Below are 25,373 nucleotides of genomic sequence, written 5' to 3' on the forward strand. Positions count from 1 at the left end.
AGTCAAAGGCAAAATGTGTCTGAAGCAGTAGCACATGATTTTTGAACCATTGTGGCCAGGGGTGGATGGCCAGGGGTGGATGGCCAAGGGTGCATGGCCAGGGTTGCTTTTACAACAATATGGCAAGACATGATCTGCAGTTCTATTTCCCAATTGGTTTGACAGGGAAGGGAAAACTAGAGGCCCCTGGCCGTCTGCCCTCAGGGGACCCACTCTGTCACTTGGTGCAGGGGCCTCCAGGGGACCCACTCTGACACTTGGGGCAGGAACCTCCAGGGGACCCACTCTGACACTTGGGGCAGGGACCCCCAGGGGACCCACTCTGACACTTGGGGCAGGGGCCCCCAGGGGACCCACTCTGACACTTGGGGCAGGGGCCCCCAGGGGACCCACTCTGACACTTGGGGCAGGGGCCCCCAGGGGACCCACTCTGACAAGGGATGGAGAGCAGACTGGCCGTCTGCCTCCAGGTGGACGCGGAGAGCCTGACTACATCTCCCAGGGGGCCATGGGGATAGAAAGACGGCTCTAGATGGCTAAAACCCATTTTAGCATGGACATCAAGGGCTTCCACCATTTTAAAGTAATCTGGGAGCCAGCAGCCAGTGATCAGAGTATTATCTTCTTGAAGTTAAAGTTGCCTATGGTTTGTAAATGGATTTAAGCAATATCTCTGCCATCTAGTGGCCACAAATTAATGCCACCATTTGGTTCAGGACTCTAGCACTGCAGGTGGCAGTAAATCCTTATCAGTGTTGCACTTATTTTAAACATTAAAATACCTACTTTAAAATGAAGACAGCCTCGATGGTGCTGCTCATGCTGTCGCAGACGCCATAATGGCACCGATACAAAGATGAGTCCTCTATCTATCCCTATGCTACAGATCTGTCTCCAGGTAGACCCGGAGATCATTTCTGACTACAGAGGCCGTGGGGCTGTCATCACATCTGAGGAGCCAAGATGGTTGTTTACCTGCTCTGTCAGCCAGCTGCCACAGTGGCCTGGACTAGGGGCTGCTACACAGCTGCAGCAACACCAAGGTGATTATAGGAACCAGAGTGAGTGAGTGGCACAGTATACAGAAACTATGGTACTTTTCCAATACAAAAAAATGTAATTAAAAAACTGTTCATAGTAGAATTTTTGTTAAATTCGGCACTTCTGTCAAATGTGTCTCACATGATTGAGAGGATGAAGTCAGCCTATCAGCACAGCCACTTTGTAGCGCCAAGAGCAAAGAGTCACCTCCTCTTCCTCATTCATTACTAGCCGTCTGGCTGTGTTGTTAGCTCCCTACTCATCATGTAACACAGCTCCACTTCCTCATTCATTACTAGAGATGTCTCTCCACTTCCTCATTCATTACTAGAGCTGTCTGTCCACTTCCTCATTCATTACTAGAGCTGTCTGTCCACTTCCTCATTCATTACTAGAGCTGTCTGTCCACTTCCTCATTCATTACTAGAGCTGTCTGTCCACTTCCTCATTCATTACTAGAGCTGTCTGTCCACTTCCTCATTCATTACTAGAGCTGTCTGTCCACTTCCTCATTCATTACTAGAGCTGTCTGTCCACTTCCTCATTCATTACTAGAGCTGTCTGTCCACTTCCTCATTCATTACTAGAGCTGTCTGTCCACTTCCTCATTCATTACTAGAGATGTCTCTCCACTTCCTCATTCATTACTAGAGCTGTCTGTCCACTTCCTCATTCATTACTAGAGCTGTCTGTCCACTTCCTCATTCATTACTAGAGCTGTCTCTCCACTTCCTCATTCATTACTAGAGCTGTCTGTACCTTTCCTCATTCATTACTAGAGCTGTCTGTCCACTTCCTCATTCATTACTAGAGCTGTCTGTCCACTTCCTCATTCATTACTAGAGCTGTCTGTCCACTTCCTCATTCATTACTAGAGCTGTCTGTCCACTTCCTCATTCATTACTAGAGCTGTCTGTCCACTTCCTCATTCATTACTAGAGCTGTCTGTCCACTTCCTCATTCATTACTAGAGCTGTCTGTCCACTTCCTCATTCATTACTAGAGATGTCTGTCCACTTCCTCATTCATTACTAGAGCTGTCTGTCCACTTCCTCCTTCATTACTAGAGCTGTCTGTCCACTTCCTCCTTCATTACTAGAGCTGTCTGTCCACTTCCTCCTTCATTACTAGAGCTGTCTGTCCACTTCCTCATTCATTACTAGAGCTGTCTGTCCACTTCCTCATTCATTACTAGAGCTGTCTGGCTGTGTTGTTAGCTCCCTACTCATCATGTTACACATCTCCACTTCCTCATTTATTACTAAAGCTGTCTGTCCACTTCCTCATTCATTACTAGAGCTGTCTGTCCACTTCCTCATTCATTACTAGAGCTGTCTGTCCACTTCCTCATTCATTACTAGAGATGTCTGTCCACTTCCTCATTCATTACTAGAGCTGTCTGTCCACTTCCTCATTCATTACTAGAGATGTCTGTCCACTTCCTCATTCATTACTAGAGCTGTCTGTCCACTTCCTCATTCATTACTAGAGCTGTCTGTCCACTTCCTCATTCATTACTAGAGCTGTCTGTCCACTTCCTCATTCATTACTAGAGCTGTCTGTCCACTTCCTCATTCATTACTAGAGCTGTCTGTCCACTTCCTCATTCATTACTAGAGCTGTCTGTCCACTTCCTCATTCATTACTAGAGCTGTCTGTCCACTTCCTCATTCATTACTAGAGCTGTCTGTCCACTTCCTCATTCATTACTAGAGCTGTCTGTCCACTTCCTCATTCATTACTAGAGCTGTCTGTCCACTTCCTCATTCATTACTAGAGCTGTCTGTCCACTTCCTCATTCATTACTAGAGATGTCTGTCCACTTCCTCATTCATTACTAGAGCTGTCTGTCCACTTCCTCATTCATTACTAGAGCTGTCTGTCCACTTCCTCATTCATTACTAGAGATGTCTGTCCACTTCCTCATTCATTACTAGAGCTGTCTGTCCACTTCCTCATTCATTACTAGAGATGTCTGTCCACTTCCTCATTCATTCCTAGAGCTGTCTGTCCACTTCCTCATTCATTACTAGAGATGTCTGTCCACTTCCTCATTCATTACTAGAGCTGTCTGTCCACTTCCTCATTCATTATTAGAGCTGTCTGTCCACTTCCTCATTCATTACTAGAGCTGTCTGGCTGTGTTGTTAGCTCCCCACTCATCATGTAACACAGCTCCACTTCCTCATTCATTACTAGAGCTGTCTGTCCACTTCCTCATTCATTACTAGAGCTGTCTGTCCACTTCCTCATTCATTACTAGAGCTGTCTGTCCACTTCCTCATTCATTACTAGAGCTGTCTGTCCACTTCCTCATTCATTACTAGAGCTGTCTGTCCACTTCCTCATTCATTACTAGAGCTGTCTGTCCACTTCCTCATTCATTACTAGAGCTGTCTGTCCACTTCCTCATTCATTACTAGAGCTGTCTGTCCACTTCCTCATTCATTACTAGAGCTGTCTGTCCACTTCCTCATTCATTACTAGAGCTGTCTGTCCACTTCCTCATTCATTACTAGAGATGTCTGTCCACTTCCTCATTCATTACTAGAGCTGTCTGTCCACTTCCTCATTCATTACTAGAGCTGTCTGTCCACTTCCTCATTCATTACTAGAGATGTCTGTCCACTTCCTCATTCATTACTAGAGCTGTCTGTCCACTTCCTCATTCATTACTAGAGCTGTCTGTCCACTTCCTCATTCATTACTAGAGCTGTCTGTCCACTTCCTCATTCATTACTAGAGATGTCTGTCCACTTCCTCATTCATTACTAGAGCTGTCTGTCCACTTCCTCATTCATTACTAGAGATGTCTGTCCACTTCCTCATTCATTACTAGAGCTGTCTGTCCACTTCCTCATTCATTACTAGAGATGTCTGTCCACTTCCTCATTCATTACTAGAGCTGTCTGTCCACTTCCTCATTCATTATTAGAGCTGTCTGTCCACTTCCTCATTCATTACTAGAGCTGTCTGGCTGTGTTGTTAGCTCCCTACTCATCATGTTACACATCTCCACTTCCTCATTTATTACTAAAGCTGTCTGTCCACTTCCTCATTCATTACTAGAGCTGTCTGTCCACTTCCTCATTCATTACTAGAGCTGTCTGTCCACTTCCTCATTCATTACTAGAGATGTCTGTCCACTTCCTCATTCATTACTAGAGCTGTCTGTCCACTTCCTCATTCATTACTAGAGCTGTCTGTCCACTTCCTCCTTCATTACTAGAGCTGTCTGTCCACTTCCTCATTCATTACTAGAGCTGTCTGTCCACTTCCTCGTTCATTACTAGAGCTGTCTGTCCACTTCCTCATTCATTACTAGAGCTGTCTGTCCACTTCCTCGTTCATTACTAGAGCTGTCTGTCCACTTCCTCATTCATTACTAGAGCTGTCTGTCCACTTCCTCGTTCATTACTAGAGCTGTCTGTCCACTTCCTCATTCATTACTAGAGCTGTCTGTCCACTTCCTCATTCATTACTAGAGATGTCTGTCCACTTCCTCATTCATTACTAGAGCTGTCTGTCCCTTTCCTCATTCATTACTAGAGCTGTCTGTCCACTTCCTCATTCATTACTAGAGCTGTCTGTCCACTTCCTCCTTCATTACTAGAGCTGTCTGTCCACTTCCTCATTCATTACTAGAGCTGTCTGTCCACTTCCTCATTCATTACTAGAGCTGTCTGTCCACTTCCTCATTCATTACTAGAGCTGTCTGTCCACTTCCTCATTCATTACTAGAGCTGTCTGTCCACTTCCTCATTCATTACTAGAGCTGTCTGTCCACTTCCTCATTCATTACTAGAGCTGTCTGTCCACTTCCTCATTCATTACTAGAGCTGTCTGTCCACTTCCTCATTCATTACTAGAGCTGTCTGTCCACTTCCTCATTCATTACTAGAGCTGTCTGTCCACTTCCTCATTCATTACTAGAGCTGTCTGTCCACTTCCTCATTCATTACTAGAGCTGTCTGTCCACTTCCTCATTCATTACTAGAGCTGTCTGTCCACTTCCTCATTCATTACTAGAAATGTCTGTCCACTTCCTCATTCAATACTAGAGCTGTCTGTCCACTTCCTCATTCATTACTAGAGATGTCTGTCCACTTCCTCATTCATTACTAGAGCTGTCTGTCCACTTCCTCATTCATTATTAGAGCTGTCTGTCCACTTCCTCATTCATTACTAGAGCTGTCTGGCTGTGTTGTTAGCTCCCCACTCATCATGTAACACAGCTCCACTTCCTCATTCATTACTAGAGCTGTCTGTCCACTTCCTCATTCATTACTAGAGCTGTCTGTCCACTTCCTCATTCATTACTAGAGCTGTCTGTCCACTTCCTCATTCATTACTAGAGCTGTCTGTCCACTTCCTCATTCATTACTAGAGCTGTCTGTCCACTTCCTCATTCATTACTAGAGCTGTCTGTCCACTTCCTCATTCATTACTAGAGCTGTCTGTCCACTTCCTCATTCATTACTAGAGCTGTCTGTCCACTTCCTCATTCATTACTAGAGCTGTCTGTCCACTTCCTCATTCATTACTAGAGCTGTCTGTCCACTTCCTCATTCATTACTAGAGCTGTCTGTCCACTTCCTCATTCATTACTAGAGATGTCTGTCCACTTCCTCATTCATTACTAGAGCTGTCTGTCCACTTCCTCATTCATTATTAGAGCTGTCTGTCCACTTCCTCATTCATTACTAGAGCTGTCTGGCTGTGTTGTTAGCTCCCCACTCATCATGTAACACAGCTCCACTTCCTCATTCATTACTAGAGCTGTCTGTCCACTTCCTCATTCATTACTAGAGCTGTCTGTCCACTTCCTCATTCATTACTAGAGCTGTCTGTCCACTTCCTCATTCATTACTAGAGCTGTCTGTCCACTTCCTCATTCATTACTAGAGCTGTCTGTCCACTTCCTCATTCATTACTAGAGCTGTCTGTCCACTTCTTCATTCATTACTAGAGCTGTCTGTCCACTTCCTCATTCATTACTAGAGCTGTCTGTCCACTTCTTCATTCATTACTAGAGCTGTCTGTCCACTTCCTCATTCATTACTAGAGCTGTCTGTCCACTTCCTCATTCATTACTAGAGCTGTCTGTCCACTTCCTCATTCATTACTAGAGCTGTCTGTCCACTTCCTCATTCATTACTAGAGATGTCTGTCCACTTCCTCATTCATTACTAGAGCTGTCTGTCCACTTCCTCATTCATTACTAGAGATGTCTGTCCACTTCCTCATTCATTACTAGAGCTGTCTGTCCACTTCCTCATTCATTACTAGAGATGTCTGTCCACTTCCTCATTCATTACTAGAGCTGTCTGTCCACTTCCTCATTCATTATTAGAGCTGTCTGTCCACTTCCTCATTCATTACTAGAGCTGTCTGGCTGTGTTGTTAGCTCCCCACTCATCATGTAACACAGCTCCACTTCCTCATTCATTACTAGAGCTGTCTGTCCACTTCCTCATTCATTACTAGAGCTGTCTGTCCACTTCCTCCTTCATTACTAGAGCTGTCTGTCCACTTCCTCATTCATTACTAGAGCTGTCTGTCCACTTCCTCATTCATTACTAGAGCTGTCTGTCCACTTCCTCATTCATTACTAGAGCTGTCTGTCCACTTCCTCATTCATTACTAGAGCTGTCTGTCCACTTCCTCATTCATTACTAGAGCTGTCTGTCCACTTCCTCATTCATTACTAGAGCTGTCTGTCCACTTCCTCATTCATTACTAGAGCTGTCTGTCCACTTCCTCATTCATTACTAGAGCTGTCTGTCCACTTCCTCATTCATTACTAGAGCTGTCTGTCCACTTCCTCATTCATTACTAGAGATGTCTGTCCACTTCCTCATTCATTACTAGAGCTGTCTGTCCACTTCCTCATTCATTACTAGAGCTGTCTGTCCACTTCCTCATTCATTACTAGAGCTGTCTGTCCACTTCCTCATTCATTACTAGAGATGTCTGTCCACTTCCTCATTCATTACTAGAGCTGTCTGTCCACTTCCTCATTCATTACTAGAGCTGTCTGTCCACTTCCTCATTCATTACTAGAGCTGTCTGTCCACTTCCTCATTCATTACTAGAGCTGTCTGTCCACTTCCTCCTTCATTACTAGAGCTGTCTGGCTGTGTTGATAGCTCCCCTCATGATGAACTGAAGTTAACACACTTGAATAATGCAACACGGCATGTAGAAATGTTGAAACTGTTCGCAAAACAATGTCCTGCAGGTTAGAACACTTTCACAATGCAAGACGATACCGGTAGCTTCCAGCTTTAAATTGTGGGCTAACTTTCCTTGCTAGCAGACAGCTTAACTAACTAACATAGTACTTTGTTTGTGATAACATGAAACCATCATGTTAAATAAATATACTGCTTCCAAAGCTGAGTGTCACCAAAAACGTTAATAATACCCTCACCATCGAAAACAAATTCCCTCCTATCGGGCTCCTGCTAGATTGCTTAGCAACAAAGTCAGATTCCAATAGCCACATTCTGCCTCCTAAATGATATAATTCATTTCTTAAAGAGACAGTGCACACTTATATAAAAAGGGATTGCTTCTATGCAAATGTTGTTGATCAGTACAATCAAATATTCTCCTAAAAAATAAATATATTCCTAAATGGAAGAGATAGTTTTTCATCTGTAGGCCCATGAAATCAACTAAAACAAGCTGAATAAATCAATGCATGACACTCCTATTGAATATGCATTCACCTGTATTGTGGGAAGACCTAGGCGACATCTTGATTTACCCAGTTTATCAACAGAGATTTGCCATTCAAATAATTATTACCATTACGTTGTTTTGTAGTTAGATCGGTAAAACAAGTCAAATAGATTTTTATCGTTGATGAATTAAATTCATACATGGCTTTCTAAATAAATGTAAAAAAAATACAAAATGTTCAAATGTAATGATATTGAACTCAAAAGATGTCCAACGATTGAACAAAGCAGTAGCTGAGTTTCTGTCTGGATCAGGTGCATTCTGGGACTTTGGATAATACGTCTTTTTGTTGCTGTGGTATTGTTTCGGTATCGAGTATCGTGATACTAAACCTGGTATTGAAGTAAAAAGTATCGTGACAACACTAGTGTGTGGCCGTTTTGCCAAAATCTGGCTTTAATCCAGTGGTGTAAACTACTTAAATAAAAGTAAAAAATACTTGAAAGTACTACTTACAGTGCCTTGACTTTTTCCACATTTTGTTACGTTACAGCCTTATTCTAAAATTGATTAAAATTAAAACATTTCCCCGTCAATCATTCTACACATAATACCCCATAATAACAAAGCAAAAACAGGGTTAGAAATGGGTTCATTTATTTTAAAAATTTAAAATACCATTTGATGTGAGACTCGAAATTGAGCTCAGATGCATCCGTTTCCATTCTTGGGTTTGACGCTACAAGCTTGGCACACCTGTATTTGGAGAGTTTATGCCATTCTTCTCTGCAGATCCTCAAGTTCTGTCATGTTGGATGGGAAGAAGCAGGTGTCTCCAGAGATGTTAGATCGGGTTCAAAACTGGGCTCCAGCTGGGCCACTCAAGGACATTGAGACTTGTCCCGAAGCCACTCCTGCGTTGTCTTGGCTGTGTGATTAGGGTCATTGTCCTAATGGAAGGTGAACCTTCACCCCCAGTCTGAGGTCCTGAGAGCTCTGGTGCAGGTTTTCATCAAGGATCTCTCTGTACTTTGCTCCGTTCATCTTTCCCTCGATCCTGACTAGTCTCCCAGTCCCTGCCGCTGAAAAACATCCCCACAGCATGATGCTGCCACCACCATGCTTCACCGTAGGGATGGTGCCAGGTTTCCTCCAGACATGACACTTGACATTCAGCCAAAGAGTTCAATCTTGTTTTATCAGACCAGAGAACCTTGTTTCTCATGGTCTGAGAGTCCTTTAGGTGCCTTTTGTCATGTGCCTTTTACTGAGGAGTGGCTTCTGTCTGGCCACTCTACCATAAAGGCCTGATTGGTGGAATGCTGCAGAGATGTTTGTCCTTCTGGAAGGTTCTACCATCTCCACAGAGGAACTCTAGAGCTCTGTCAGAGTGACCATCGGGTTCTTGGTCACCTCCCTGACAAAGGCCCTCTTCCCCCGATTACTCAGTTTGGTCAGCTCTAGGAAGAGTCTTGATGGTTCCTAACTTCTTCCATTTAAGAATGATTGAAGCAACTGTGTTCTTGGGGACCTTCAATGCTGCAGAAATGTTTTGTTACCCTTCCCCAGATCTGTGCCTCGACACAATCCTGGCTCGGAGCTCTACGGACAATTCCTTCGACCTCATGGCTTGGTTTTTGCTCTGACGTGCACTGTCAACTGTGTGACTTTATATAGACAGGTCATGTACAATCATGTCCAATCAAGTGAATTTACCACAGGTGGACTCCATTCAAGTTGTAGAAACATCTCAAGGATGATCAATGGAAACAGGATGCACCTGAGCTCAATTTCCAGTCTCATAGCAAAGGGTCTGAATACTTATGTAAGGTATTTGTTTTTTATTTTTAATAAATTAGCAAACACTTCTAAAACCCTGTTTTTGCTTTGTAATTATGGGGTATTGTGTGTAGATTGCTGAGCATTTTTTGGGGGGGCGACACAACCAACTTCACATAGAAATGTGGTATAGATCAATCACGCTCATTGAAAGCAAGTCTAAGAAGTGGTAGATCCGTTCTGTGTGTTATAGATCTATCACTATGTGAGCTCTTCCCGTGGGGTTTTGCAGCTTTTACATCAAGCTTCAAACTGAAAATACAAAATATATTTCACAGCGGTTTAGATGATTCTCTACACAACAACTGCTTGTTTTGTCACAAACTATAAATTACAAACTATAGACTATTAGAAATTTAGCAAACAGGAAATGGTGGAGTGATTTCTATATAACTTTTTTTTTTTTTTTTTTTTTTTTACACTTTCAATACAATCAGCGGTGGCTGGTCTAGTAGTGGGTCTAGTAGTGGTATGAATTAACACAGTGGTGGCTGGTCTAGTAGTGGGTCTAGTAGTGGTATGAATTAACACAGTGGTGGCTGGTCTAGTAGTGGTATGAATTAACACAGCGGTGGCTGGTCTAGTAGTGGTATGAATTAACACAGCGGTGGCTGGTCTAGTAGTGGTATGAATTAACACAGCGGTGGCTGGTCTAGTAGTGGTATGAATTAACACAGCGGTGGCTGGTCTAGTAGTGGTATGAATTAACACAATGGTGGCTGGTCTAGTAGTGGTATGAATTAACACAGCGGTGGCTGGTCTAGTAGTGGTATGAATTAACACAGCGGTGGCTGGTCTAGTAGTGGGTCTAGTAGTGGTATGAATTAACACAGCGGTGGCTGGTCTAGTAGTGGTATTAATTAGCACAGCGGTGGCTGGTCTAGTAGTGGTATGAATTAACACAGCGGTGGCTGGTCTAGTAGTGGTATGAATTAACACAGCGGTGGCTGGTCTAGTAGTGGTATGAATTAACACAGCGGTGGCTGGTCTAGTAGTGGGTCTAGTAGTGGTATGAATTAACACAGCGGTGGCTGGTCTAGTAGTGGTATGAATTAACACAGCGGTGGCTGGTCTAGTAGTGGTATGAATTAACACAGCGGTGGCTGGTCTAGTAGTGGTATGAATTAACACAGCGGTGGCTGGTCTAGTAGTGGTATGAATTAACACAGCGGTGGCTGGTCTAGTAGTGGTATGAATTAACACAGCGGTGGCTGGTCTAGTAGTGGTATGAATTAACACAGCGGTGGCTGGTCTAGTAGTGGTATGAATTAACACAGCGGTGGCTGGTCTAGTAGTGGTATGAATTAACACAGCGGTGGCTGGTCTAGTAGTGGTATGAATTAACACAGCGGTGGCTGGTCTAGTAGTGGTATGAATTAACACAGCGGTGGCTGGTCTAGTAGTGGTATGAATTAACACAGCGGTGGCTGGTCTAGTAGTGGTATGAATTAACACAGCGGTGGCTGGTCTAGTAGTGGTATGAATTAACACAGCGGTGGCTGGTCTAGTAGTGGTATGAATTAACACAGCGGTGGCTGGTCTAGTAGTGGTATGAATTAACACAGCGGTGGCTGGTCTAGTAGTGGTATGAATTAACACAGCGGTGGCTGGTCTAGTAGTGGTATGAATTAACACAGCGGTGGCTGGTCTAGTAGTGGTATGAATTAACACAGCGGTGGCTGGTCTAGTAGTGGTATGAATTAACACAGCGGTGGCTGGTCTAGTAGTGGTATGAATTAACACAGCGGTGGCTGGTCTAGTAGTGGTATGAATTAACACAGCGGTGGCTGGTCTAGTAGTGGTATGAATTAACACAGCGGTGGCTGGTCTAGTAGTGGTATGAATTAACACAGCGGTGGCTGGTCTAGTAGTGGTATGAATTAACACAGCGGTGGCTGGTCTAGTAGTGGTATGAATTAACACAGCGGTGGCTGGTCTAGTAGTGGTATGAATTAACACAGCGGTGGCTGGTCTAGTAGTGGTATGAATTAACACAGCGGTGGCTGGTCTAGTAGTGGTATGAATTAACACAGCGGTGGCTGGTCTAGTAGTGGTATGAATTAACACAGCGGTGGCTGGTCTAGTAGTGGTATGAATTAACACAGCGGTGGCTGGTCTAGTAGTGGTATGAATTAACACAGCGGTGGCTGGTCTAGTAGTGGTATGAATTAACACAGCGGTGGCTGGTCTAGTAGTGGTATGAATTAACACAGCGGTGGCTGGTCTAGTAGTGGTATGAATTAACACAGCGGTGGCTGGTCTAGTAGTGGTATGAATTAACACAGCGGTGGCTGGTCTAGTAGTGGTATGAATTAACACAGCGGTGGCTGGTCTAGTAGTGGTATGAATTAACACAGCGGTGGCTGGTCTAGTAGTGGTATGAATTAACACAGCGGTGGCTGGTCTAGTAGTGGTATGAATTAACACAGCGGCGGCTGGTCTAGTAGTGGTATGAATTAACACAGCGGCGGCTGGTCTAGTAGTGGTATGAATTAACACAGCGGCGGCTGGTCTAGTAGTGGTATGAAATAACACAGCGGCGGCTGGTCTAGTAGTGGTATGAATTAACACAGCGGCGGCTGGTCTAATATTGGTATGAATTAACACAGCGGCGGCTGGTCTAATATTGGTATGAATTAACACAGCGGCGGCTGGTCTAATATTGGTATGAATTAACACAGCGGTGGCTGGTCTAGTAGTGGTATGAATTAACACAGTGGTGGCTGGTCTAGTAGTGGTATGAATTAACACAGTGGTGGCTGGTCTAGTAGTGGTATGAATTAACACAGCGGTGGATGGTCTAGTAGTGGGTCTAGTAGTGGTATGAATTAACACAGTGGTGGCTGGTCTAGTAGTGGTATGAATTAACACAGTGATGGCTGGTCTAGTAGTGGTATGAATTAACACAGCGGTGGCTGGTCTAGTAGTGGTATGAATTAACACAGTGGTGGCTGGTCTAGTAGTGGGTCTAGTAGTGGTATGAATTAACACAGTGGTGGCTGGTCTAGTAGTGGGTCTAGTAGTGGTATGAATTAACACAGTGGTGGCTGGTCTAGTAGTGGGTCTAGTAGTGGTATGAATTAACACAGTGGTGGCTGGTCTAGTAGTGGTATGAATTAACACAGCGGTGGCTGGTCTAGTAGTGGTATGAATTAACACAGCGGTGGCTGGTCTAGTAGTGGTATGAATTAACACAGCGGTGGCTGGTCTAGTAGTGGTATGAATTAACACAGCGGTGGCTGGTCTAGTAGTGGTATGAATTAACACAGCGGCGGCTGGTCTAGTAGTGGTATGAATTAACACAGCGGCGGCTGGTCTAGTAGTGGTATGAATTAACACAGCGGCGGCTGGTCTAGTAGTGGTATGAAATAACACAGCGGCGGCTGGTCTAGTAGTGGTATGAATTAACACAGCGGCGGCTGGTCTAATATTGGTATGAATTAACACAGCGGCGGCTGGTCTAATATTGGTATGAATTAACACAGCGGCGGCTGGTCTAATATTGGTATGAATTAACACAGCGGTGGCTGGTCTAGTAGTGGTATGAATTAACACAGTGGTGGCTGGTCTAGTAGTGGTATGAATTAACACAGTGGTGGCTGGTCTAGTAGTGGTATGAATTAACACAGTGGTGGCTGGTCTAGTAGTGGTATGAATTAACACAGCGGTGGATGGTCTAGTAGTGGGTCTAGTAGTGGTATGAATTAACACAGTGGTGGCTGGTCTAGTAGTGGTATGAATTAACACAGCGGTGGCTGGTCTAGTAGTGGTATGAATTAACACAGTGGTGGCTGGTCTAGTAGTGGGTCTAGTAGTGGTATGAATTAACACAGTGGTGGCTGGTCTAGTAGTGGGTCTAGTAGTGGTATGAATTAACACAGTGGTGGCTGGTCTAGTAGTGGGTCTAGTAGTGGTATGAATTAACACAGTGGTGGCTGGTCTAGTAGTGGTATGAATTAACACAGCGGTGGCTGGTCTAGTAGTGGTATGAATTAACACAGCGGTGTTTGGTCTAGTAGTGGTATGAATTAACACAGCGGTGGCTGGTCTAGTAGTGGTATGAATTAACACAGCGGTGGCTGGTCTAGTAGTGGTATGAATTAACACAGCGGTGGCTGGTCTAGTAGTGGTATGAATTAACACAGCGGTGGCTGGTCTAGTAGTGGTATGAATTAACACAGCGGTGGCTGGTCTAGTAGTGGTATGAATTAACACAGCGGTGGCTGGTCTAGTAGTGGTATGAATTAGCACAGCGGTGGCTGGTCTAGTAGTGGTATGAATTAACACAGCGGTGGCTGGTCTAGTAGTGGGTCTAGTAGTGGTATGAATTATCACAGCGGTGGCTGGTCTAGTAGTGGTATGAATTAACACAGCGGTGGCTGGTCTAGTAGTGGTATGAATTAACACAGCGGTGGCTGGTCTAGTAGTGGTATGAATTAACACAGCGGTGGCTGGTCTAGTAGTGGTATGAATTAACACAGCGGTGGCTGGTCTAGTAGTGGTATGAATTAACACAGCGGTGGCTGGTCTAGTAGTGGTATGAATTAACACAGCGGTGGCTGGTCTAGTAGTGGTATGAATTAACACAGCGGTGGCTGGTCTAGTAGTGGTATGAATTAACACAGCGGTGGCTGGTCTAGTAGTGGTATGAATTAACACAGCGGTGGCTGGTCTAGTAGTGGTATGAATTAACACAGCGGTGGCTGGTCTAGTAGTGGTATGAATTAACACAGCGGTGGCTGGTCTAGTAGTGGTATGAATTAACACAGCGGTGGCTGGTCTAGTAGTGGTATGAATTAACACAGCGGTGGCTGGTCTAGTAGTGGTATGAATTAACACAGCGGTGGCTGGTCTAGTAGTGGTATGAATTAACACAGCGGTGGCTGGTCTAGTAGTGGTATGAATTAACACAGCGGTGGCTGGTCTAGTAGTGGTATGAATTAACACAGCGGTGGCTGGTCTAGTAGTGGTATGAATTAACACAGCGGTGGCTGGTCTAGTAGTGGTATGAATTAACACAGCGGTGGCTGGTCTAGTAGTGGTATGAATTAACACAGCGGTGGCTGGTCTAGTAGTGGTATGAATTAACACAGCGGTGGCTGGTCTAGTAGTGGTATGAATTAACACAGCGGTGGCTGGTCTAGTAGTGGTATGAATTAACACAGCGGTGGCTGGTCTAGTAGTGGTATGAATTAACACAGCGGTGGCTGGTCTAGTAGTGGTATGAATTAACACAGCGGTGGCTGGTCTAGTAGTGGTATGAATTAACACAGCGGTGGCTGGTCTAGTAGTGGTATGAATTAACACAGCGGTGGCTGGTCTAGTAGTGGTATGAATTAACACAGCGGTGGCTGGTCTAGTAGTGGTATGAATTAACACAGCGGTGGCTGGTCTAGTAGTGGTATGAATTAACACAGCGGTGGCTGGTCTAGTAGTGGTATGAATTAACACAGCGGTGGCTGGTCTAGTAGTGGTATGAATTAACACAGCGGTGGCTGGTCTAGTAGTGGTATGAATTAACACAGCGGTGGCTGGTCTAGTAGTGGTATGAATTAACACAGCGGTGGCTGGTCTAGTAGTGGTATGAATTAACACAGCGGTGGCTGGTCTAGTAGTGGTATGAATTAACACAGCGGTGGCTGGTCTAGTAGTGGTATGAATTAACACAGCGGTGGCTGGTCTAGTAGTGGTATGAATTAACACAGCGGTGGCTGGTCTAGTAGTGGTATGAATTAACACAGCGGTGGCTGGTCTAGTAGTGGTATGAATTAACACAGCGGTGGCTGGTCTAGTAGTGGTATGAATTAACACAGCGGTGGCTGGTCTAGTAGTGGTATGAATTAACACAGCGGTGGCTGGTCTAGTAGTGGTATGAATTAACACAGCGGTGGCTGGTCTAGTAGTGGTATGAATTAACACAGCGGCGGCTGGTCTAGTAGTGGTATGAATTAACACAGCGGTGGCTGGTCTAGTAGTGGTATGAATTAACACAGCGGTGGCTGGTCTAGTAGTGGTATGAATTAACACAGCGGCGGCTGGTCTAGTATTGGTATGAATTAACACAGCGGCGGCTGGTCTAGTAGTGGTATGAATTAACACAGCGGCGGCTGGTCTAGTAGTGGTATGAATTAACACAGCGGCGGCTGGTCTAATATTGGTATGAATTAACACAGCGGCGGCTGGTCTAATATTGGTATGAATTAACACAGCGGCGGCTGGTCTAATATTGGTATGAATTAACACAGCGGTGGCTGGTCTAGTAGTGGTATGAATTAACACAGCGGTGGCTGGTCTAGTAGTGGTATGAATTAACACAGTGGTGGCTGGTCTAGTAGTGGTATGAATTAACACAGCGGTGGATGGTCTAGTAGTGGGTCTAGTAGTGGTATGAATTAACACAGTGGTGGCTGGTCTAGTAGTGGTATGAATTAACACAGTGATGGCTGGTCTAGTAGTGGTATGAATTAACACAGCGGTGGCTGGTCTAGTAGTGGTATGAATTAACACAGTGGTGGCTGGTCTAGTAGTGGGTCTAGTAGTGGTATGAATTAACACAGTGGTGGCTGGTCTAGTAGTGGGTCTAGTAGTGGTATGAATTAACACAGTGGTGGCTGGTCTAGTAGTGGGTCTAGTAGTGGTATGAATTAACACAGTGGTGGCTGGTCTAGTAGTGGTATGAATTAACACAGCGGTGGCTGGTCTAGTAGTGGTATGAATTAACACAGCGGTGGCTGGTCTAGTAGTGGTATGAATTAACACAGCGGTGGCTGGTCTAGTAGTGGTATGAATTAACACAGCGGTGGCTGGTCTAGTAGTGGTATGAATTAACACAGCGGTGGCTGGTCTAGTAGTGGTATGAATTAACACAGCGGTGGCTGGTCTAGTAGTGGTATGAATTAACACAGCGGTGGCTGGTCTAGTAGTGGTATGAATTAACACAGCGGTGGCTGGTCTAGTAGTGGTATGAATTAACACAGCGGTGGCTGGTCTAGTAGTGGTATGAATTAACACAGCGGTGGCTGGTCTAGTAGTGGTATGAATTAACACAGCGGTGGCTGGTCTAGTAGTGGTATGAATTAACACAGCGGTGGCTGGTCTAGTAGTGGTATGAATTAACACAGCGGTGGCTGGTCTAGTAGTGGTATGAATTAACACAGCGGTGGCTGGTCTAGTAGTGGTATGAATTAACACAGCGGTGGCTGGTCTAGTAGTGGTATGAATTAACACAGCGGTGGCTGGTCTAGTAGTGGTATGAATTAACACAGCGGTGGCTGGTCTAGTAGTGGTATGAATTAACACAGCGGTGGCTGGTCTAGTAGTGGTATGAATTAACACAGCGGTGGCTGGTCTAGTAGTGGTATGAATTAACACAGCGGTGGCTGGTCTAGTAGTGGTATGAATTAACACAGCGGTGGCTGGTCTAGTAGTGGTATGAATTAACACAGCGGTGGCTGGTCTAGTAGTGGTATGAATTAACACAGCGGCGGCTGGTCTAGTAGTGGTATGAATTAACACAGCGGCGGCTGGTCTAGTAGTGGTATGAATTAACACAGCGGTGGCTGGTCTAGTAGTGGTATGAATTAACACAGCGGTGGCTGGTCTAGTAGTGGTATGAATTAACACAGCGGCGGCTGGTCTAGTATTGGTATGAATTAACACAGCGGCGGCTGGTCTAGTAGTGGTATGAATTAACACAGCGGCGGCTGGTCTAGTAGTGGTATGAATTAACACAGCGGCGGCTGGTCTAATATTGGTATGAATTAACACAGCGGCGGCTGGTCTAATATTGGTATGAATTAACACAGCGGCGGCTGGTCTAATATTGGTATGAATTAACACAGCGGTGGCTGGTCTAGTAGTGGTATGAATTAACACAGCGGTGGCTGGTCTAGTAGTGGTATGAATTAACACAGTGGTGGCTGGTCTAGTAGTGGTATGAATTAACACAGCGGTGGATGGTCTAGTAGTGGGTCTAGTAGTGGTATGAATTAACACAGTGGTGGCTGGTCTAGTAGTGGTATGAATTAACACAGTGATGGCTGGTCTAGTAGTGGTATGAATTAACACAGCGGTGGCTGGTCTAGTAGTGGTATGAATTAACACAGTGGTGGCTGGTCTAGTAGTGGGTCTAGTAGTGGTATGAATTAACACAGTGGTGGCTGGTCTAGTAGTGGGTCTAGTAGTGGTATGAATTAACACAGTGGTGGCTGGTCTAGTAGTGGGTCTAGTAGTGGTATGAATTAACACAGTGGTGGCTGGTCTAGTAGTGGTATGAATTAACACAGCGGTGGCTGGTCTAGTAGTGGTATGAATTAACACAGCGGTGGCTGGTCTAGTAGTGGTATGAATTAACACAGCGGTGGCTGGTCTAGTAGTGGTATGAATTAACACAGCGGTGGCTGGTCTAGTAGTGGTATGAATTAACACAGCGGTGGCTGGTCTAGTAGTGGTATGAATTAACACAGCGGTGGCTGGTCTAGTAGTGGTATGAATTAACACAGCGGTGGCTGGTCTAGTAGTGGTATGAATTAACACAGCGGTGGCTGGTCTAGTAGTGGTATAAATTAGCACAGTGGTGGCTGGTCTAGTAGTGGTATGAATTAACACAGCGGTGGCTGGTCTAGTAGTGGGTCTAGTAGTGGTATGAATTATCACAGCGGTCGCTGGTCTAGTAGTGGTATGAATTAACACAGCGGTGGCTGGTCTAGTAGTGGTATGAATTAACACAGCGGTGGCTGGTCTAGTAGTGGTATGAATTAACACAGCGGTGGCTGGTCTAGTAGTGGTATGAATTAACACAGCGGTGGCTGGTCTAGTAGTGGTATGAATTAACACAGCGGTGGCTGGTCTAGTAGTGGTATGAATTAACACAGCGGTGGCTGGTCTAGTAGTGGTATGAATTAACACAGCGGTGGCTGGTCTAGTAGTGGTATGAATTAACACAGCGGTGGCTGGTCTAGTAGTGGTATGAATTAACACAGCGGTGGCTGGTCTAGTAGTGGTATGAATTAACACAGCGGTGGCTGGTCTAGTAGTGGTATGAATTAATACAGCGGTGGCTGGTCTAGTAGTGGTATGAATTAACACAGCGGTGGCTGGTCTAGTAGTGGTATGAATTAACACAGCGGTGGCTGGTCTAGTAGTGGTATGAATTAACACAGCGGTGGCTGGTCTAGTAGTGGTATGAATTAACACAGCGGTGGCTGGTCTAGTAGTGGTATGAATTAACACAGCGGTGGCTGGTCTAGTAGTGGTATGAATTAACACAGCGGTGGCTGGTCTAGTAGTGGTATGAATTAACACAGCGGTGGCTGGTCTAGTAGTGGTATGAATTAACACAGCGGCGGCTGGTCTAGTAGTGGTATGAATTAACACAGCGGTGGCTGGTCTAATATTGGTATGAATTAACACAGCGGCGGCTGGTCTATTATTGGTATGAATTAACACAGCGGCGGCTGGTCTAATATTGGTATGAATTAACACAGCGGTGGCTGGTCTAGTAGTGGTATGAATTAACACAGCGGTGGCTGGTCTAGTAGTGGTATGAATTAACACAGTGGTGGCTGGTCTAGTAGTGGTATGAATTAACACAGCGGTGGATGGTCTAGTAGTGGGTCTAGTAGTGGTATGAATTAACACAGTGGTGGCTGGTCTAGTAGTGGTATGAATTAACACAGTGATGGCTGGTCTAGTAGTGGTATGAATTAACACAGCGGTGGCTGGTCTAGTAGTGGTATGAATTAACACAGTGGTGGCTGGTCTAGTAGTGGGTCTAGTAGTGGTATGAATTAACACAGTGGTGGCTGGTCTAGTAGTGGGTCTAGTAGTGGTATGAATTAACACAGTGGTGGCTGGTCTAGTAGTGGGTCTAGTAGTGGTATGAATTAACACAGTGGTGGCTGGTCTAGTAGTGGTATGAATTAACACAGCGGTGGCTGGTCTAGTAGTGGTATGAATTAACACAGCGGTGGCTGGTCTAGTAGTGGTATGAATTAACACAGTGGTGGCTGGTCTAGTAGTGGTATGAATTAACACAGTGGTGGCTGGTCTAGTAGTGGTATGAATTAACACAGCGGTGGCTGGTCTAGTAGTGGTATGAATTAACACAGCGGTGGCTGGTCTAGTAGTGGTATGAATTAACACAGCGGTGGCTGGTCTAGTAGTGGTATGAATTAACACAGCGGTGGCTGGTCTAGTAGTGGTATGAATTAACACAGCGGTGGCTGGTCTAGTAGTGGTATGAATTAACACAGCGGTGGCTGGTCTAGTAGTGGTATGAATTAACACAGCGGTGGCTGGTCTAGTAGTGGTATGAATTAACACAGCGGTGGCTGGTCTAGTAGTGGTATGAATTAACACAGCGGTGGCTGGTCTAGTAGTGGTATGAATTAACACAGCGGTGGCTGGTCTAGTAGTGGTATGAATTAACACAGCGGTGGCTGGTCTAGTAGTGGTATGAATTAACACAGCGGTGGCTGGTCTAGTAGTGGTATGAATTAACACAGCGGTGGCTGGTCTAGTAGTGGTATGAATTAACACAGCGGTGGCTGGTCTAGTAGTGGTATGAATTAACACAGCGGTGGCTGGTCTAGTAGTGGTATGAATTAACACAGCGGTGGCTGGTCTAGTAGTGGTATGAATTAACACAGCGGTGGCTGGTCTAGTAGTGGTATGAATTAACACAGCGGTGGATGGTAGTGGTATGAATTAACACAGCGGTGGCTGGTAGTGGTATGAATTAACACAGCGGTGGCTGGTCTAGTAGTGGTATGAATTAACACAGCGGTGGCTGATCTAGTAGTGGTATGAATTAACACAGTGGTGGCTGGTCTAGTAGTGGTATGAATTAACACAGTGGTGGCTGGTCTAGTAGTGGTATGAATTAACACAGTGGTGGCTGGTCTAGTAGTGGTTCTAGTAGTGGTATGAATTAACACAGTGGTGGCTGGTCTAGTAGTGGGTCTAGTAGTGGTATGAATTAACACAGTGGTGGCTGGTCTAGTAATGGGTCTATTAGTGGTATGAATTAACACAGCAGTGGCTGGTCTAGTAGTGGTATGAATTAACACAGTGGTGGCTGGTCTAGTAGTGGTATGAATTAACACAGTGGTGGCTGGTCTAGTAGTGGTATGAATTAACACAGCGGTGGCTGGTCTAGTAGTGGTATGAATTAACACAGCGGTGGCTGGTCTAGTAGTGGTATGAATTAACACAGTGGTGGCTGGTCTAGTAGTGGTATGAATTAACACAGTGGTGGCTGGTCTAGTAGTGGTATGAATTAACACAGTGGTGGCTGGTCTAGTAGTGGTATGAATTAACACAGCGGTGGCTGGTCTAGTAGTGGTATGAATTAACACAGTGGTGGCTGGTCTAGTAGTGGTATGAATTAACACAGTGGTGGCTGGTCTAGTAGTGGTATGAATTAACACAGTGGTGGCTGGTCTAGTAGTGGGTCTAGTAGTGGTATGAATTAACACAGTGGTGGCTGGTCTAGTAGTGGTATGAATTAACACAGCGGTGGCTGGTCTAGTAGTGGTATGAATTAACACAGTGGTGGCTGGTCTAGTAGTGGTATGAATTAACACAGCGGTGGCTGGTCTAGTAGTGGTATGAATTAACACAGCGGTGGCTGGTCTAGTAGTGGTATGAATTAACACAGCGGTGGCTGGTCTAGTAGTGGTATGAATTAACACAGCGGTGGCTGGTCTAGTAGTGGTATGAATTAACACAGCGGTGGCTGGTCTAGTAGTGGTATGAATTAACACAGCGGTGGCTGGTCTAGTAGTGGTATGAATTAACACAGCGGTGGCTGGTCTAGTAGTGGTATGAATTAACACAGCGGTGGCTGGTCTAGTAGTGGTATGAATTAACACAGCGGTGGCTGGTCTAGTAGTGGTATGAATTAACACAGCGGTGGCTGGTCTAGTAGTGGTATGAATTAACACAGCGGTGGCTGGTCTAGTAGTGGTATGAATTAACACGGCGGTGGCTGGTCTAGTAGTGGTATGAATTAACACAGCGGTGGCTGGTCTAGTAGTGGTATGAATTAACACAGCGGTGGCTGGTCTAGTAGTGGTATGAATTAACACGGCGGTGGCTGGTCTAGTAGTGGTATGAATTAACACGGCGGTGGCTGGTCTAGTAGTGGTATGAATTAACACAGCAGTGGCTGGTCTAGTAGTGGTATGAATTAACACAGCGGTGGCTGGTAGTGGTATGAATTAACACAGCGGTGGCTGGTCTAGTAGTGGTATGAATTAACACAGCGGTGGCTGATCTAGTAGTGGTATGAATTAACACAGCGGTGGCTGGTCTAGTAGTGGTATGAATTAACACAGCGGTGGCTGGTCTAGTAGTGGTATGAATTAACACAGCGGTGGCTGGTCTAGTAGTGGGTCTAGTAGTGGTATGAATTAACACAGTGGTGGCTGGTCTAGTAGTGGTATGAATTAACACAGTGGTGGCTGGTCTAGTAGTGGTATGAATTAACACAGTGGTGGCTGGTCTAGTAGTGGGTCTAGTAGTGGTATGAATTAACACAGCGGTGGCTGGTCTAGTAGTGGTATGAATTAACACAGCGGTGGCTGGTCTAGTAGTGGTATGAATTAACACAGCGGTGGCTGGTCTAGTAGTGGTATGAATTAACACAGCGGTGGCTGGTCTAGTAGTGGTATGAATTAACACAGCGGTGGCTGGTCTAGTAGTGGTATGAATTAACACAGCGGTGGCTGGTCTAGTAGTGGTATGAATTAACACAGCGGTGGCTGGTCTAGTAGTGGTATGAATTAACACAGCGGTGGCTGGTCTAGTAGTGGTATGAATTAACACAGCGGTGGCTGGTCTAGTAGTGGTATGAATTAACACAGCGGTGGCTGGTCTAGTAGTGGTATGAATTAACACAGCGGTGGCTGGTCTAGTAGTGGTATGAATTAACACAGCGGTGGCTGGTCTAGTAGTGGTATGAATTAACACAGCGGTGGCTGGTCTAGTAGTGGTATGAATTAACACAGCGGTGGCTGGTCTAGTAGTGGTATGAATTAACACAGCGGTGGCTGGTCTAGTAGTGGTATGAATTAACACAGCGGTGGCTGGTCTAGTAGTGGTATGAATTAACACAGCGGTGGCTGGTCTAGTAGTGGTATGAATTAACACAGCGGTGGCTGGTCTAGTAGTGGTATGAATTAACACAGCGGTGGCTGGTCTAGTAGTGGTATGAATTAACACAGCGGTGGCTGGTCTAGTAGTGGTATGAATTAACACAGCGGTGGCTGGTCTAGTAGTGGTATGAATTAACACAGCGGTGGCTGGTCTAGTAGTGGTATGAATTAACACAGCGGTGGCTGGTCTAGTAGTGGTATGAATTAACACAGCGGTGGCTGGTCTAGTAGTGGTATGAATTAACACAGCGGCGGCTGGTCTAGTAGTGGTATGAATTAACACAGCGGCGGCTGGTCTAGTAGTGGTATGAATTAACACAGCGGCGGCTGGTCTAGTAGTGGTATGAATTAACACAGCGGCGGCTGGTCTAGTAGTGGTATGAATTAACACAGCGGCGGCTGGTCTAGTAGTGGTATGAATTAACACAGCGGCGGCTGGTCTAGTAGTGGTATGAATTAACACAGCGGCGGCTGGTCTAATATTGGTATGAATTAACACAGCGCCGGCTGGTCTAATATTGGTATGAATTAACACAGCGGCGGCTGGTCTAATATTGGTATGAATTAACACAGCGGTGGCTGGTCTAGTAGTGGTATGAATTAACACAGTGGTGGCTGGTCTAGTAGTGGTATGAATTAACACAGTGGTGGCTGGTCTAGTAGTGGTATGAATTAACACAGCGGTGGATGGTCTAGTAGTGGGTCTAGTAGTGGTATGAATTAACACAGTGGTGGCTGGTCTAGTAGTGGTATGAATTAACACAGTGATGGCTGGTCTAGTAGTGGTATGAATTAACACAGTGGTGGCTGGTCTAGTAGTGGGTCTAGTAGTGGTATGAATTAACACAGTGGTGGCTGGTCTAGTAGTGGGTCTAGTAGTGGTATGAATTAACACAGTGGTGGCTGGTCTAGTAGTGGGTCTAGTAGTGGTATGAATTAACACAGTGGTGGCTGGTCTAGTAGTGGTATGAATTAACACAGCGGTGGCTGGTCTAGTAGTGGTATGAATTAACACAGCGGTGGCTGGTCTAGTAGTGGTATGAATTAACACAGCGGTGGCTGGTCTAGTAGTGGTATGAATTAACACAGCGGTGGCTGGTCTAGTAGTGGTATGAATTAACACAGCGGTGGCTGGTCTAGTAGTGGTATGAATTAACACAGCGGTGGCTGGTCTAGTAGTGGTATGAATTAACACAGCGGTGGCTGGTCTAGTAGTGGTATGAATTAACACAGCGGTGGCTGGTCTAGTAGTGGTATGAATTAACACAGCGGTGGCTGGTCTAGTAGTGGTATGAATTAGCACAGCGGTGGCTGGTCTAGTAGTGGTATGAATTAACACAGCGGTGGCTGGTCTAGTAGTGGGTCTAGTAGTGGTATGAATTATCACAGCGGTCGCTGGTCTAGTAGTGGTATGAATTAACACAGCGGTGGCTGGTCTAGTAGTGGTATGAATTAACACAGCGGTGGCTGGTCTAGTAGTGGTATGAATTAACACAGCGGTGGCTGGTCTAGTAGTGGTATGAATTAACACAGCGGTGGCTGGTCTAGTAGTGGTATGAATTAACACAGCGGTGGCTGGTCTAGTAGTGGTATGAATTAACACAGCGGTGGCTGGTCTAGTAGTGGTATGAATTAACACAGCGGTGGCTGGTCTAGTAGTGGTATGAATTAACACAGCGGTGGCTGGTCTAGTAGTGGTATGAATTAACACAGCGGTGGCTGGTCTAGTAGTGGTATGAATTAACACAGCGGTGGCTGGTCTAGTAGTGGTATGAATTAACACAGCGGTGGCTGGTCTAGTAGTGGTATGAATTAACACAGCGGTGGCTGGTCTAGTAGTGGTATGAATTAACACAGCGGTGGCTGGTCTAGTAGTGGTATGAATTAACACAGCGGTGGCTGGTCTAGTAGTGGTATGAATTAACACAGCGGTGGCTGGTCTAGTAGTGGTATGAATTAACACAGCGGTGGCTGGTCTAGTAGTGGTATGAATTAACACAGCGGTGGCTGGTCTAGTAGTGGTATGAATTAACACAGCGGTGGCTGGTCTAGTAGTGGTATGAATTAACACAGCGGTGGCTGGTCTAGTAGTGGTATGAATTAACACAGCGGTGGCTGGTCTAGTAGTGGTATGAATTAACACAGCGGTGGCTGGTCTAGTAGTGGTATGAATTAACACAGCGGTGGCTGGTCTAGTAGTGGTATGAATTAACACAGCGGTGGCTGGTCTAGTAGTGGTATGAATTAACACAGCGGTGGCTGGTCTAGTAGTGGTATGAATTAACACAGCGGTGGCTGGTCTAGTAGTGGTATGAATTAACACAGCGGTGGCTGGTCTAGTAGTGGTATGAATTAACACAGCGGTGGCTGGTCTAGTAGTGGTATGAATTAACACAGCGGTGGCTGGTCTAGTAGTGGTATGAATTAACACAGCGGTGGCTGGTCTAGTAGTGGTATGAATTAACACAGCGGTGGCTGGTCTAGTAGTGGTATGAATTAACACAGCGGTGGCTGGTCTAGTAGTGGTATGAATTAACACAGCGGTGGCTGGTCTAGTAGTGGTATGAATTAACACAGCGGTGGCTGGTCTAGTAGTGGTATGAATTAACACAGCGGTGGCTGGTCTAGTAGTGGTATGAATTAACACAG

At 45.4% G+C, this 25,373-nt stretch overlaps 1 protein-coding gene across 1 annotated transcript in view; it reads right to left on the reverse strand.

Annotated features, from left to right (window-relative positions):
• The window catches only part of LOC129827341 (iron-sulfur clusters transporter ABCB7, mitochondrial-like), a 160,226-nt gene that overhangs the window by 118,798 nt on the left and 16,055 nt on the right, over nt 1–25,373 (reverse strand). The gene's annotated exons all lie outside the window — the stretch shown is intronic.

The sequence above is a fragment of the Salvelinus fontinalis genome, chromosome 29 (genome assembly GCF_029448725.1).
Source record: "Salvelinus fontinalis isolate EN_2023a chromosome 29, ASM2944872v1, whole genome shotgun sequence".
Classification (NCBI taxonomy): Eukaryota; Metazoa; Chordata; class Actinopteri; order Salmoniformes; family Salmonidae; genus Salvelinus; species Salvelinus fontinalis.